Source organism: Schistocerca gregaria, chromosome 4 (genome assembly GCF_023897955.1).
Source record: "Schistocerca gregaria isolate iqSchGreg1 chromosome 4, iqSchGreg1.2, whole genome shotgun sequence".
NCBI classification, from domain to species: domain Eukaryota; kingdom Metazoa; phylum Arthropoda; class Insecta; order Orthoptera; family Acrididae; genus Schistocerca; species Schistocerca gregaria.
The window spans coordinates 789638192-789653294 of record NC_064923.1 but is presented as its reverse complement, the minus strand read 5'-3'; positions in this window follow the sequence as shown (position 1 = coordinate 789653294).

The window sequence follows — 15103 nt, the reverse complement described above, 5'->3', positions numbered from 1 at the left end:
CTCATGTAATTCTCTATGGCATACCGTCTCATTGGCGTACCTGTTTTCTTCACGAGTAATCATAGGCAGATCGTCAGCCAAAGCTAGGCATTTCGTTTTGATTCTTCATCTTGCGGTCCCGTTGTTTAATCTCTATATTTCTTTCCCCCTTCTTAAATCACTTTGCCTAACAAAGTGTTAAACGGAAGTGCGTTTCTCTCTAATCTTCCTGTCCATCCTGATGTCTTCTGAAGTGTTCAAAACGATTCATCTGTCTACAGAGTCGTACCTCCTTCTTTAAATCCACAAAGGTGATATATACACTGAAAAGAAACAGGTATAGGCATGCGTATTCAAATACAGAGATATGGAAACGCAGAATAAGGCACAACTGTGAGCAACCCTCGTAAAAGAAAACAAGTGACTGTTGTTAGATCGGTTACTGCGTCTACAATGGCAGTTTATCAAGATTTAAGAGAGTTTGAACGTGGTGGTGTAGTCAGCATACGAACGATGGGACACAGCATCTCCGAGGTAGCGATGAAGTGGGGATTTTCCTCTACTAGCGTTTCGCGAGTGTACCGTGAATATCAGTATACGGGTAAAACACCAAATCTCCAACATTGCTGCGACTGGACATAGATCCTGCAAGAGTGGGACCAACGACAACTGAAGAGAATCGTTCATCGTGACAGAAGTGCATCCCTTCCGCTAACTGATGCTGATTTCAGTGCTGGGCAATCAAAAGGTGTCAGCGTGTGAACCATTCAAACGAAACATAATCAATATTGGCTTTCGAAGCCGAAGGAGCATTCGTGTACCCTTGATGACTGCTTGATGCAATGCCTCGTCTGTTCCCGTCAACAGCGACATTGGACTTTCGATGACTGGAAACATGTTTGCTGGTCGGACGGGTCTCGTTTCAAATTGTATGGAGTGGATCCATGGACCCTACACCTCACCAGCGGACTGTTCGAGCTGGTGGGGGTTCTGTCATGGAGACGGACGTGTCCAGTTGGAGTGATATGGGACCCCTGATATATCTAGATTCGACTCTGACAGGTGACATGTACGTAAGCATCCTGTCTGATCAACTGCATTCATTCATGTGCGATATGCATTCCGATGGACTGGGGCAATTCCAGCAGGACAGTGTGACACCAGCACCTCCAGAATTGCTACAGAGTGGTTTCGGTAACACTCTTCTAGGTTTAAACACTTTCACTGGCCACCAAACTCCTCAGACATGAACATTATTGAGCATATCTGGGATGCCTTGCAACGTGATGCCTTGCAACGTGATGTTCAAAAGAGAATTCCATCCCCTCGTGCTCTTAGGGATTTATGGACAGCTTTGGAGGATTTATGGTGTCACACATTGGAAGAGTCCATGCCACGTTGTGATGCGGAACTTCTGCGTCCTCGCGGGGGCCCTACAGGACAAAAGGCAGGTGTACACTCTTCGTGTATGTTGGTACTTCGACGTATCCTTAACAAATCTGTTCAGCATACGATCTGCCGTTACTAAATAATAATCGATATTGTTATTATTATTGTCATTCACAGTAATTATCTTTGTTGATAAATATAATTGTTCTTATAAAAACACCTCAGATTTACATAATCGAACCGCGAATGAGCGTAGACTCAAAGAATAAATTTTATTATTTTTTTGGTGTGTGTAGTTGCTGATCCGATTTAAGAAAGATTCTGGTGGCTCTAATCTGCTCAAACTAAATATAGAAGCTAAGAAATACAAATTTCTAGACCTACTGTATTTATCACATTGTATATCACTACTCATGCTGTAGTTTTCAAATAAACGTTGTTAAAGTGACACAGAAGGTTCCACTGATAAAAAATGTCGTCTTCTATTCATGAACCCAACATATGTACAAATACTAAGTGCAACGGTATATAATCGAGGCTCTGAATTATTTATTGATTTGCAAGGAGTAATCTGATTATCACTTATCCTACAAAAATTTCCTGTGTTTGAATTGTAGTCAAAGCTGGTGGAAAGGGTATGCTTTGTTTTGGTTTACAGTCGAGAACACTTTCCTACAAAGGAGCTGAGAACACAAGATTTTTAAAAAACGTTGCAAGCAACATGGCGCTACCATGGCTGAATCGAAGTTCTCGAAGTAATCTCAACTTTTGGAACCTGAAATTAGTCTACTAGGACGATGAAAGTAACTTTTCTGTTACGAAAACAAGTGTATGTTGCGAAAACAGTTGTTGCGGAAAGAATGGTCATGCTGATGGCACACGATGGTAATTAATGACCGCTACTGCGCGGTGTAAGTGTACCAAGCCTAATCCATTTCAAACACAAAAATAGTTTGTACTTCATTCGACAGGAGAATGACACACAAGTAAAGGCAAAATTCATTTTATTCATATCCCGTCTGTTGTGACTCACAATTCGCAATTTCTCACAAACTCAACTTTTATTGATCTAAGTTCACAAAGATGATGACTGAACATACAAACGAAAGGTAACAAAAACGATGCCCATAAAAGTCTCCTAATTGAGGCAAACAAAAGTTCACTTCTAATTCTCCACAAAGGTTCGTGGTAACACACTCACACACTAGTAACGGTCCAATTCCGAGACGAAGACGTAATCTTCAACATGCGCAGTACGGGAGGTCGGCATCCGGCGTGAACTGAGCTTCGGGCCTCCCCCCCCCCCCCCCCCCCCCCCCCCCCGGCCTGCAGGAAGTAGTGATCGGAATTTTTGTTTCCATTATCTTGTATGTAAATAGCTGGTGTTTAAAATGGTACTTTTGGTACGCCTTGGGCATAAACAACCACGGCCTCTGTGGTGTTATATGGGTTGCCGGTAATCAGGGGCTACCTTGGCTCCGGTATAACACCGTCGTTTCTCAGTTCCTTCAAAACTTGTGGAGAGGTATTCTGTCTGTGCCACTAAATGACTTTTTTTGTCATACGCGTTTCTTTTCTTTTGTTCGTTAAGTGTTTTCAGTGGCCTTTAATACATGTTTGTGTCAGGTATATAATGACTGCGTTACATGATAATTACAAAAAATCACTATATTATTCTTTCTGTTGTTATTCTCTTGTTTTTCAGGTTAGAAACAACTTTTGCAGCACAATTTCCGTGAGGTTAAATTATGATTTGTTATTACTTAAGATTTCTGATGTTTCTAATCCACGTGTGTCACCCTGGAGACCTATTTATTCGGTCTGCGTACTGCAGAAGGCCGATTTCGGCGTTTAATCGGCCACATTTATTTCAGCACTTCCGTTCCACCTTTGATTATGTGTGGAGTGTGTGTATTTACTGTGTGTGTGTGTGTGTGTGTGTGTGTGTGTGTGTGTGTGTGTGTTATTGTGTTAGTGACTAAGACGGTCAGTGAGTTATTGCTTATACTGAATTGATCGTTAACTGTTTTCGTCTTTAGTGTAACGGCTCTATGTAAATGAAAGTTTTACCGTCATGTCAGGAGCTCTTTCATTGTAATTACTCACACTAATAACTATCGCGTCGTGTTCCATGTCCAGTCAGGTGTTCAGTAGAGGCAGATTGGCTATCTTATCACTTCTACATTCTTATCACATTTAAGGAAAAATGAAAACAAGCAGAGAACAGAAACATCACAAAATCCACAAACAAGGCAGAGAGTGCAGCACACACAAAACCACAAAACTGAAACTCGCAGTGCCACGTCTCTTTACACAGAGTTCTTCTATCGCACGTCATTGTATTCCGCTGTGTGGAATTCAAAGGTGTACGTTTTTTAATGGAAGCCAACAAACCTATTTTCAGGACAGTGGAAATTAAAATTTGCTCTGGTGCGTCTCCTGCTCCCAGTCAGTCGGTTTGACGTCGGACCCCCTTATACGGCGTGCTTACCTGCTAGAGAACCTGTTACCTCGTCAAAATTCGTCAAATGTGTTCGTACATGAATAATCAAAATGTCGTCTAATACTGAAAATGCTGTTAATGCGAATGGTACCCAAGACTTGTGTAATGGCTCTGAGCACTATGGGACCTAACATCTGAGGTCATCAGCCCCCTAGAACTTAGAACAACTTAAACCTAACTAACCTAAGGACATCACACACATCTATGTCCGCGGTTGAATTCGAACGTGCGACTTTAGCAGTCGCGCTGTTCCGGACTGAAGAGCCTAGAGCTGTTCGACCACCGCGGGCGGCAAGACTGGTGTATCTTCTCGGAATGATTACATCTATTTTGTCACTGTCTGTTAGATAAAATGAAATATGAATTTCTAATATTGCAGCAATTGTACACACGCCAAATAAGCGAGACTGTTTCGGCACAAATGGTCATTTATATGTATTTCATTTACATAAATAACACTACAGAACATAATTCACGAAGTATTAATAAGAAGTGCATGTTAGGCCTACAACAAGCAAAAAGTTTTATGTTAGGAAATAGTTTCACATTTCATTCATACGCTCCTGTTTCTCAAATACGAGATCGAAAAGCAGTAGCACGAAATTTTCATATAAATTTGGAGTCGTCATACTCTTCGATGTAGCTTGTACGATATCCCAGGCTCTTCTCCTTCTTCGTTCTAACAAGCAATCTTGTTATCAGTAATCCGTAAACATTCCTGCCATTGTCAAACCTTATTCTCCGGTTAACTTTACTAAGCCTGCCAGAATCACATGGACATTTATCTCACTTTATTCTCCTGTTAGTCGTTATTTCAGCGGTATTCCGAGAATATAATTTATAGCGGTTGCTAACCAGCGAGTGTACAACAGGTGGTGTAGCGAACTGGCGTAAATTTTCTGTCATAATTTCATTTTCTTGAATACACTGAGAAGATAATATGCAATCTTTTTTACCTGTTATTCCTGTTAGTCATTTATTTCAACCCGCTGGTCTGAGTCTATGGATTTCGCTGGTAATTACAACAACCATGATCATTCGCACACACAATCCACAACCTAAACAAACAGTGACTGGAATTCACAAGTTCGAGTTTATTCGGCTCAACTCGTGTAGCCCTAACGCCTTTCGTCTCTGGGAAAGCTTTTTATTTCTAGATGAGACCGGGTTTTCCGTGGCAGAGGCATCACGTACACAATGCAAGCATTCAAAAACCAACTTATGATCCGTTCACAAATCAACTTAGAATGTGTTGAAAAATGTTCAAAAACCAACTGGGATACGTTTCAAAATTGTGTGAATGATCGGTAGACCAATGTTCGCTGGATGCTAGGCGCTTTGTGAAATAAGGTTGCTTTCTTCAAAAATATGAATTTAGTGCCCACTGAAATTGCCACCCGCGGCAGATACTCCGGTTTGCACCCCCCTTTCCCATTCGATCCCCGCCAGCGCTCTCTCTCTCTCTCTCTCTCTCTCTCTCTCTGTCTCTCTCCCAGTCAATCACATAAACACACACACAGCAAGTATCGCACCACATACAGAGATATCAACAAAAACAAAAGACAAAGGATTAAAACCCAACGAAAACTAGCAACACCAGTAAACACACACACATTCAGTAAATAATAGATTAGTATGCAGTCGATAAAACGTCGAGAATCAGCCATCTGGCGTATAAAGACCTAGTAAATCATCTGCAGGACGTCACACATGGGCTACCAACATCAGAATTCGTAACACCGAATGATAATTTAACGTCACGAAAATTGTTCTGCAGAAGTTGTTTCCAGCCTGATAACTTACAGAATCAGATTAGAAAACGTAATATACTCAATTTTAACGAACTTGCAACATGGTGCAGGTGAAAAGCAGGTCTGAAACCTGCTTTATAAATGAAATAAATGGTTGCAGCTCTGTCATAAGTTGCTTTGAGAAGTATCTTTTCTTATTTCTTTATGGTATCTAGTTTCGAGCACCTGTGACCATTTCAAACCATCCGTATCGTAAGTGTGAGAATACAGGTGACAGCATATGTACAGAAACTACCCCTGCAATGATGATCAAAGCAGCACCGTGACCGATTCAACAACAATTACCAAAGAAAAAAAGAACTGTATGGACAGCTTCTGTACAGAGGCTATCGTCTGTACTGTCACACTTATATATGAGTGGTTTGAAGATAGTTACAAGATAGTTACAAGAAAATAGTTACAAGAAGTAAAAAAAGAGCTAGTTCTCACTTCAACTTATAACGGAGCTACAACCAATTATTTCACTTATTTGTAACATCTGTATCACACATTTCTTACATCTATAACACATAATTATGTATTACGCGCCACTGAAGATGATTCACAAATAAATAATCGAAACGTGTAAGGCATAAAGCGAACTGCCTTTTATTTAGTTACAAAGACGGAATAAACCTTCATGAATAAATTCAAGAGCTTCTGTAATATCTCGTGATGACTCATATCCACAAGATACAAACACTTTTACAAGCAATGTACTAAATGATGCCACGAAAGCTACTTTGTAACCATAACTGCTATAAGACGAAGACCTCCGTTATCTACGAGTTATTCGTGACACGAAATGCCAGAAATCTTTGGTGACTGAAAAACCCGTTTGCTCAAATTGATTACTAATGCGTTACACCACATGAAGAGAACAGAAATGCCCTAGGTTAATAGTAGCCGCTAGTACCACATCGTTAATCATGCTGCATTCGTACACAAAACCCTCCCTTTTCAGATATGGCTCGCAAGCTCGCAACTGTAGAAAAATAACTTGTCCTCCAGTGCATACGCATGGAGAAATAGGGTATATAGTTTTCAACGTAACGTCAAGTACACAAATCCACGCCGGCAAGTGTGACCGTGCGGTTCTAGGTGCTTCAGTTTGGAACAGAGCGACCACTACGGTCGCAGGTTCGAATCCTGCCTTGGGCATGGATGTGTGTGATGTCCTTAGATTAGATAAGTTTAAGTCGTTCTACGTTCTAGGGGACTGATGACCATAGATGTTAAGTCCCATAGTGCTCAGAGCCATTAGAACCATTTGAACAAATCCACGGCAGCGTTTGTACACCACAGAATAGGGCTGAGCGGCCACACTTACTAGCACATGGCAGCACACACAAATAAATGATCACCAAAAGAAACGGGGCAACGGCCTTGCCGTAGTGGATATGCCGCTTCCCGTCAGAACATCGAAGTTAAGCGCTGTTGGGCGTGACCGTCACTTGGATGGGTGATAGTCCGGGCCGCCATGTGCTGTTGCCATTTTTCGGGGTGCACTCAGCCTCGTGATGCCAATTGTGGAGCTACTCGACCGAATAGTAGCGGCTCCGGTTGTAAGCAGGCTGTTTAGGTTTTTATGTTGGTAACGCCACGTAGCGCTCTGTATGAAACTCACTGACTGTGCTGTGTGCAGTCTGTGATTGGTTGGACTCATTGTTGGAATATTCGCTCGTGTAGTGTTGGGCAGTTGGATGTGAACAGCGCGTAGCGTTGCGCACTTGGAGGTGAGCCGCCAGCAGTGGTGGATGTGGGGATAGAGATGCAGAGTTTTGAGAGTGGACGATCTGAACGTGTGTCCGTTAGAAAAAGGAAATTTGTAAAACTGGACGTCATGATGAGATATATGTATCATGACTTTTGAACACTATTAAGGTAAATACATTGTTTGTTCTCTATAAAAATCTTTTATTTGCTAACTGTGCCTATCAGTCGTTAGTGCCTTCAGTAGTTAGAATCTTTCATTTAGCTGGCAGTATTGGCGCTCGCTGTATGGCAGTAGTTCGAGTAAAGAAGGTTTTTGTGAGGTAAGTGATTCATGAAAGGTATAGGTTATTATTAGTCAGGGTCATTCTTTTGTAGGGATTGTTGAAATTCAAATTGCGTTGCGCTAAAAAAAATATTGTGTGTCAGTTTATTGATGATGAGACTAAGTAAAGAGAGAAATGTCTGAGTACGTTCAGTTTTGCTCAGCTGTTTGAAAATAAAGTAACGTAAGAGGTTTATCAGCACAGTCAAGGGGATGTCGAAGGGGTCGTTACACGGTCAAAGAAAACCATCATTACGATCGGGAGAGCGTTGTGCTAACCACACGCCCCTCCTATCCGCATCGGTCGGATTGTCCCGATGGGCCACTTGTGGCCTGAAGATGGAGTGCTTTGCTGTACAAGAGCCGGAACACATTGGAGTAGAAAGAAGCAGCACTATTCCCTACCAACTTGCTGTGCGGTCTGTACAACCGTGTCAACTCTCAATGGCCGACCCCACGTCCGTGTCAAAGATCTTAGTTTGATCTTAGTATGTGTACAGTATTCAACAATCACTATCTGAGCCTAGCTGATGAATTAAATAAAAACCTAGTTTATGCAGGGAATCATATAAGGCTATTGGAAATGGCTTCCAGAGACAGAATCTGATATACTCTTCCTTGATACTGGTGAGGTGCAGTTTGAGTCAATAATTAAATCACTGCCGACTAAAGACTGTTACTGATATGATGGAGTATCAAGCACGATACTAAAGTACATTGCTGCATATGTTAGCCGTGTAGTTAGGTATAATGGTAGACAGCTATAATGTATAATGTAGACAGCTTTACACCTATTTCTATACCATCAGTGTTTGCTGAAGTTACTGAGAACGCTCTCAAATGCTCAGTTTAGTTTTAGATGTGGTTTAACAGCTTAAAATGCTGTATTCTCTTTTCTCTGTGTGGTACTGGATGGATTAAAGGAAATGTTTCGAACGCTAGCCATCTATTTTGATTTAAATAAGGCTTTTTATTGTGTTGATCACAAAATATTGCTCCACAACGTAGGCCATTAGGAACACGGAGAGTAGCCAAAACTGGTTCACCTCTTACTTTAACAACAGACAGCAAAAGGTCATTCTCCACATTACTGACAATGGCTACGGTGTAAGGCCGGCCGGAGTGCCCAAGCGGTTCTAGGCGCTACAGTCTGGAACCGTGCGACCGCTACCGTCGCAGGTTCGAATCCTGCCTCGGGCATGGATGTGTGTGATGTCCTTAGGTTAGTTAGGTTTAAGTAGCTCTAAGTTCTAAGGGACTGATGACCTCAGCAGTTAAGTCCCATAGTGCTCAGAGCCATTTGAACCATTTTTATGGTGTAGGGTCTAAGTGGTGCATGGTTAAATGGGGTGTGTCCCAGGGTTCAGAGATGGGACCACTCCTGTTCCTTATCGATATAAATCATTCACCTTGTAGTATCACAGGTGATTCTAAAATATTTTTGTTTGCTGATAAAATGAGTTTGGTAGTAAGGGATGTTGTGTGCAACGTAGGTACTGTTTCAGATGGTGTAGTTCAAGACATAGGTTCATGGTCTGTAGGAAATAACTTTAAATCACGGTAAGCCTCAGTTTTTCACAATTTCTAATACGCAATTCAGTAAAACCTGTCCTTTTAACTACACAGAAGTGGTATCTATTTAGTTAGACTGAACAATTCAATTTTCTCAGTGTTCAGATAGATAGTAAACTGTCATGGGGAGCCCCTGTTTGGTACCTTGTTCAAAGACTCAATGAAGTAAGTGATATCTAGACACGCAACGTAGTTTACTTTGTTTATTTTCATTCCCTTATAACGTATGGTATTATATTTTGGGGTAACTCTTCCCATTCTCAAAGGGTAGTTCTGGCTCAGAAACGGGCGTTTCCGTTAAATAAATCGGGTACGTCGCGAACCTCTTGTCGATCCCTGTTCATAAGTCTAGGTGTTCTAACATTGGCCTTCCAATATGTCAGTTCTTGTTGACAGTACCAACTTATTCTCAAGAACTAGCACCTTTCATTGAGTTAATGCTAGACAGAAGGCCGATATGCATTTGGATCGCATGTCCTTCACCCTTGTGCAGAAGGGCGTGCAGTATTCTGCTGCATCCATTGTCAGTTAGCTACCACAAGAACTGAAAAATCTTTGCAGTAATTTACACGCTTTCACATATAAGCTGAAGAGATTCTTTGAGGGTCATGCCTAGTTTTCTGTCGATGAGTTTCTTGAAAAGTTAAGCTGAAACCTACGATTTATTATTGAATGCCTTCATACAAACACACAGATTGTCGTCTTTTTAGGATTCATAAACATTTTATTTGATCTATTATTACTTTTCTGTTGTGGTGTCCGGCACTGAAACGTTCCGTGACCATGAGGATTGGCTCCTCAGTTTGGTCATACGCAAGTGGAAGATGTAAAATAAAAAAAAAATAATCGTCTCCATTTTATCTGACAAGAAAACACGAAGGCTTGTCTCCTCTGCTTACTTTAAGTCCGTTATCCTGTGTAGTGATACATTTTGGGACACCTCTATGCACTCACCAAGAACATTCTTAGCTCTCAAAGGAGCTATCATGTTGGTCTGCAACGACATTTAGCGAACTTCGTGTAAGTTGTCATTCAGTGATCTCAAGTTTCTAATTCTGCAATTCCTATACAGATGTATCATGGAATTTGTTGTCTCCAATTTTATTTCATTCAGAAGGAAATGAACATTAGACGGAAAAATTATTTGCACCTGGTAACATGTGTGCACTGTTCAATAGCTTTCCAGTAGAACTGAGAAAATTTGAGAGATAACCACATCACCCAAAAGCCTGAAAGGTTTCCTCGTGGCAAAGTATTTTTGAAACTTTCTATATGATGTGTTATTCATCTGTACACTATCTTTTTACATGTTTTATTAATTCATTAATTAATCAACTGCATCTACGCTCCGCACACCACCTTACAGTGTTTGGTGGACGATGCTTGTGTACCGCTGTCGCTTATCGACTTTCCAGTCCTAATTGGAAGAACGATTGTTAATTAGCCCCCGTGTCGGTTCGAATGTCATTGATTTCATCTTCACGGTCTGAGATATACACTCCTGGAAATTGAAATAAGAACACCGTGAATTCATTGTCCCAGGAAGGGGAAACTTTATTGACACATTCCTGGGGTCAGATACATCACATGATCACACTGACAGAACCACAGGCACATAGACACAGGCAACAGAGCATGCACAATGTCGGCACTAGTACAGTGTATATCCACCTTTCGCAGCAATGCAGGCTGCTATTCTCCCATGGAGACGATCGTAGAGATGCTGGATGTAGCCCTGTAGAACGGCTTGCCATGCCATTTCCACCTGGCGCCTCAGTTGGACCAGCGTTCGTGCTGGACGTGCAGACCGCGTGAGACGACGCTTCATCCAGTCCCAAACATGCTCAAGGGGGGACAGATCCGGAGATCTTGCTGGCCAGGGTAGTTGACTTACACCTTCTAGAGCACGTTGGGTGGCACGGGATACATGCGGACGTGCATTGTCCTGTTGGAACAGCAAGTTCCCTTGCCGGTCTAGGAATGGTAGAACGATGGGTTCGATGACGGTTTGGATGTACCGTGCACTATTCAGTGTCCCCTCGACGATCACCAGAGGTGTACGGCCAGTGTAGGAGATCGCACCCCACACCATGATGCCGGGTGTTGGCCCTGTGTGCCTCGGTCGTATGCAGTCCTGATTGTGGCGCTCACCTGCACGGCGCCAAACACGCATACGACCATCATTGGCTCCAAGGCAGAAGCGACTCTCATCGCTGAAGACGACACGTCTCCATTCGTCCCTCCATTCACGCCTGTCGCGACACCACTGGAGGCGGGCTGCACGATGTTGGGGCGTGAGCGGAAGACGGCCTAACGGTGTGCGGGACCGTAGCCCAGCTTCATGGAGACGGTTGCGAATGGTCCTCGCCGATACCCCAGGAGCAACAGTGTCCCTAATTTGCTGGGAAGTGGCGGTGCGGTCCCCTACGGCACTGCGTAGGATCCTACGGTCTTGCGTGCATCCGTGCGTCGCTGCGGTCTGGTCCCAGGTCGACGGGCACGTGCACCTTCCGCCGACCACTGGCGACAACATCGATGTACTGTGGAGACCTCACGCCCCACGTGTTGAGAAATTCGGCGGTACGTCCACCCGGCCTCCAGCATGCCCACTATACGCCCTCGCTCAAAGTCCGTCAACTGCACATACCGTTCACGTCCACGCTGTCGACTCATACTACCAGTGTTAAAGACTGCGATGGATCTCCGTATGCCAGGGCAAACTGGCTGACACTGACGGCGGCGGTGCACAAATGCTGCGCAGCTAGCGCCATTCGACGACCAACACCGCGGTTCCTGGTGTGTCCGCTGTGCCGTGCGTGTGATCATTGCTTGTACAGCCCTCTCGCAGTGTCCGGAGCAAGTATGGTGGGTCTGACACACCGGTGTCAATGTGTTCTTTTTTCCATTTCCAGGAGTGTACTTAGGAGGAAGTAACGTTTTGGTTGACTCTTCTAGAAACGTACGGTCTCGGAACTTTAGCAATAGACCACACTGTGATGTAGAACACTTCTCTTCCAACGTATGTCACACGTTAGCTCAGCAGCTCTATTATGCTTCCGCGCTTTCTGAATGAACCTGTAACGAAACGTGCTGCTCTTCTTTATATCTTCTCTGTCTCCCATCAGCCCAGCGTGGTAAGGAATACGGACTGACAAGTGTTTCGTGAGCTATTTCCTTTGTTGATGGACTACGTTTCCTTCTTCCAATGTATATCACTCGGGCATCTGCCTTATTCACAACTAATTGTATGTGTTCGTTTCATTTGAAATCGGTCCGTATGCGTACTCCTCGATATTTTATGGAAGGTACTGCTTCCAGCCTCCACCCCCCCCCCTCCCCTCCATGAAACATGGACCTTGCCGTTGCTGGGGAGCCTTGCGTGCCTCAACGATACAGATAGCCGTACCGTAGGTGCAACCACAACGAAGGGGTATCTGTTGAGAGGCCAGACAAACATGTGGTTCCTCAAGAGGGGCAGCAGATTTTTCAGTAGTTGCAGTGGTAGTCTGGATGATTGACTGATCAGGGCTTGTAACACTAACCAAAATGGCCTTGCTGTTCTGGTACTGCGAACGGCTGAAAGCAAGGGGAAACTACAGCCGAAATTTTTTCCGAGGGCATGCAGCTTTACTGTATGAATAAATGATAATGGCGTCCTCTTGGGTAAAATATTCCGGAGGTAAAATAGTCCCCCATTCGGATCTCCGGGCGGGGACTACTCAAGAGGACGTCGTTATCAGGAAAAAGAAAACTGACGTTCTACGGATCGGAGCGTGAAATGTCAGACCCCTTAATCGGGCAGGTAGGTTAGAAAATTTAAAAAGGGAAATGGATAGGTTAAAGTTAGGTATAGTGGGAATTAGTGAATTTCGGTGGCAAGAGGAACAAGACTTTTGGTCAGGTGAATACAGGGTTATATGAGGTGCATTCAAGTCCTAAGGCTTCCGATTTTTTTTCTAATTAACTACTCACCCGAAATCGATGAAACTGGCGTTACCTCTCGACGTAATCGCCCTGCAGACGTACACATTTTTCACAACGCTGACGCCATGATTTCATTGCAGCGGCGAATGCATCTTTAGGAGTCTGTTTTGACCACTGGAAAATCGCTGAGGCAATAGAAGCACGGCTGGTAAATGTGCGGCCATGGAGAGTGTCTTTCATTGTTGGAAAAAGCCAGGTCAGGTGAGTAGGGAGCATGAGGAATCACTTCAAAGTTGTTATCACGAAGAAACTGTTGCGTAACGTTAGCTCGATGCGTGAGTGCGTTGTCTTCCCAGACGTTTTTATTGCAGTGCAGGAAGGAATTTGTTCTTCAAAACATTTTCGTAGGATGCACCTGTTACCGTAGTGCCCTTTGGAACGCAATGGGTAAGGATTACGCCCTCGCTGTCCCAGAACATGGACACCATTTTTTCAGCACTGGCGGTTACCCGAAAGTTTTTTGGTGGGTGTGAATCTGTGTGCTTCCATTGAGCTGACTGGCGCTTTGTTTCTGGATTGAAAACTGACTTCCACGTCTCATCCATTGTCACAACCGTCGAAAACAAAGTCCCATTCATGCTGTCGTTGCGCGTCAACATTGCTTGGCAACATGCCACACGGGCAGCCATGTGGTCATCCGTCAGCATTTGTGGCGCCCTCCTGGATGACACTTTTCGCATTTTCAGGTCGTCATGCAGGATTGTGTACACAGAACCCACAGAAATGCCAACTCTGGAGGCGATCTGTTCAACAGTTATTCGGCGATCCCCCATAACAATTCTCTCCACTTTCTCGATCATGTCGTAAGACCGGCTTGTGCGAGCCCGAGGTTGTTTCGGTTTTTTGTCACACGATTTTCTGCCTCATTAAACTGTCGCACCCACCAACGCACTTTCGAAACATCCATAACTCCATCACCACATGTCTCCTTCAACTTTCGATGAATTTCAATTGGTTTCAAAACACGTAAATTCAGAAAACGAATGATTGCACGCTGTTCAAGTAAGGAAAACGTCGCCATTTTATGTATTTAAAACAGTTCTCATTCTCGCCGCTGGCGGTAAAAATCTATCTGCCGTACGGTGCTGCCATCTCTGGGACGTATTGACAATCAACACGACCTCATTTTAAAACAATGCGCATGTTTCTATCTCTTTCCAGTCTGGAGGAAAAAAATCGGAGACCTTAGAACTTGAATGCACCTCTTAAATACAAAATGAAATAAGGTTAATGCTGGAGTAGATTTAATAATGACTAAAAAAATAGGAGTACGAGTAAGCTAGTACAAACAGCATAGTGAACGCATTATTGTGGCCAAGATAGACACGAAGCCCACGCCTACTACAATAGTACAAGTTTATATGTCAACTAGCTCTGCAGATGACGAATAAATTGATGAAATAAATTAAATTATTCTGGTAGTGAAGGGAGACGAAAGTTTAATAGTCATGAGTGACTGGAATGCGAGACTAGGAAAAGGGAGAGAAGGAAACATAGCAGGTGAATATGGATTTGGGGTAAGAAATTAAAGAGGAAGCCGCCTGGTGGAATTTTGCGCAGAGAATAACTTAATCATAGCTAACACTTGGTTCAAGAATCATGGAAGAAGGTTGTGTACATGAAATAGCCCTGGAGATACTAAAAATTATCAGATAGATTATATAATGGTAAGACAGAGATTTAGGAACCAGATTTTAAATTGTAAGACATTTCCAGGGGAAGATGTGGATTCTGACCACAATCTATTGGTTGTGAACTGTAGGTTAAAACTGAAAAAACTGCAAAAAGGTGGGAATTTACGGAGATGGGACCTGGATAAACTGAAAGAACCAGAGGTTGTACAGAGTT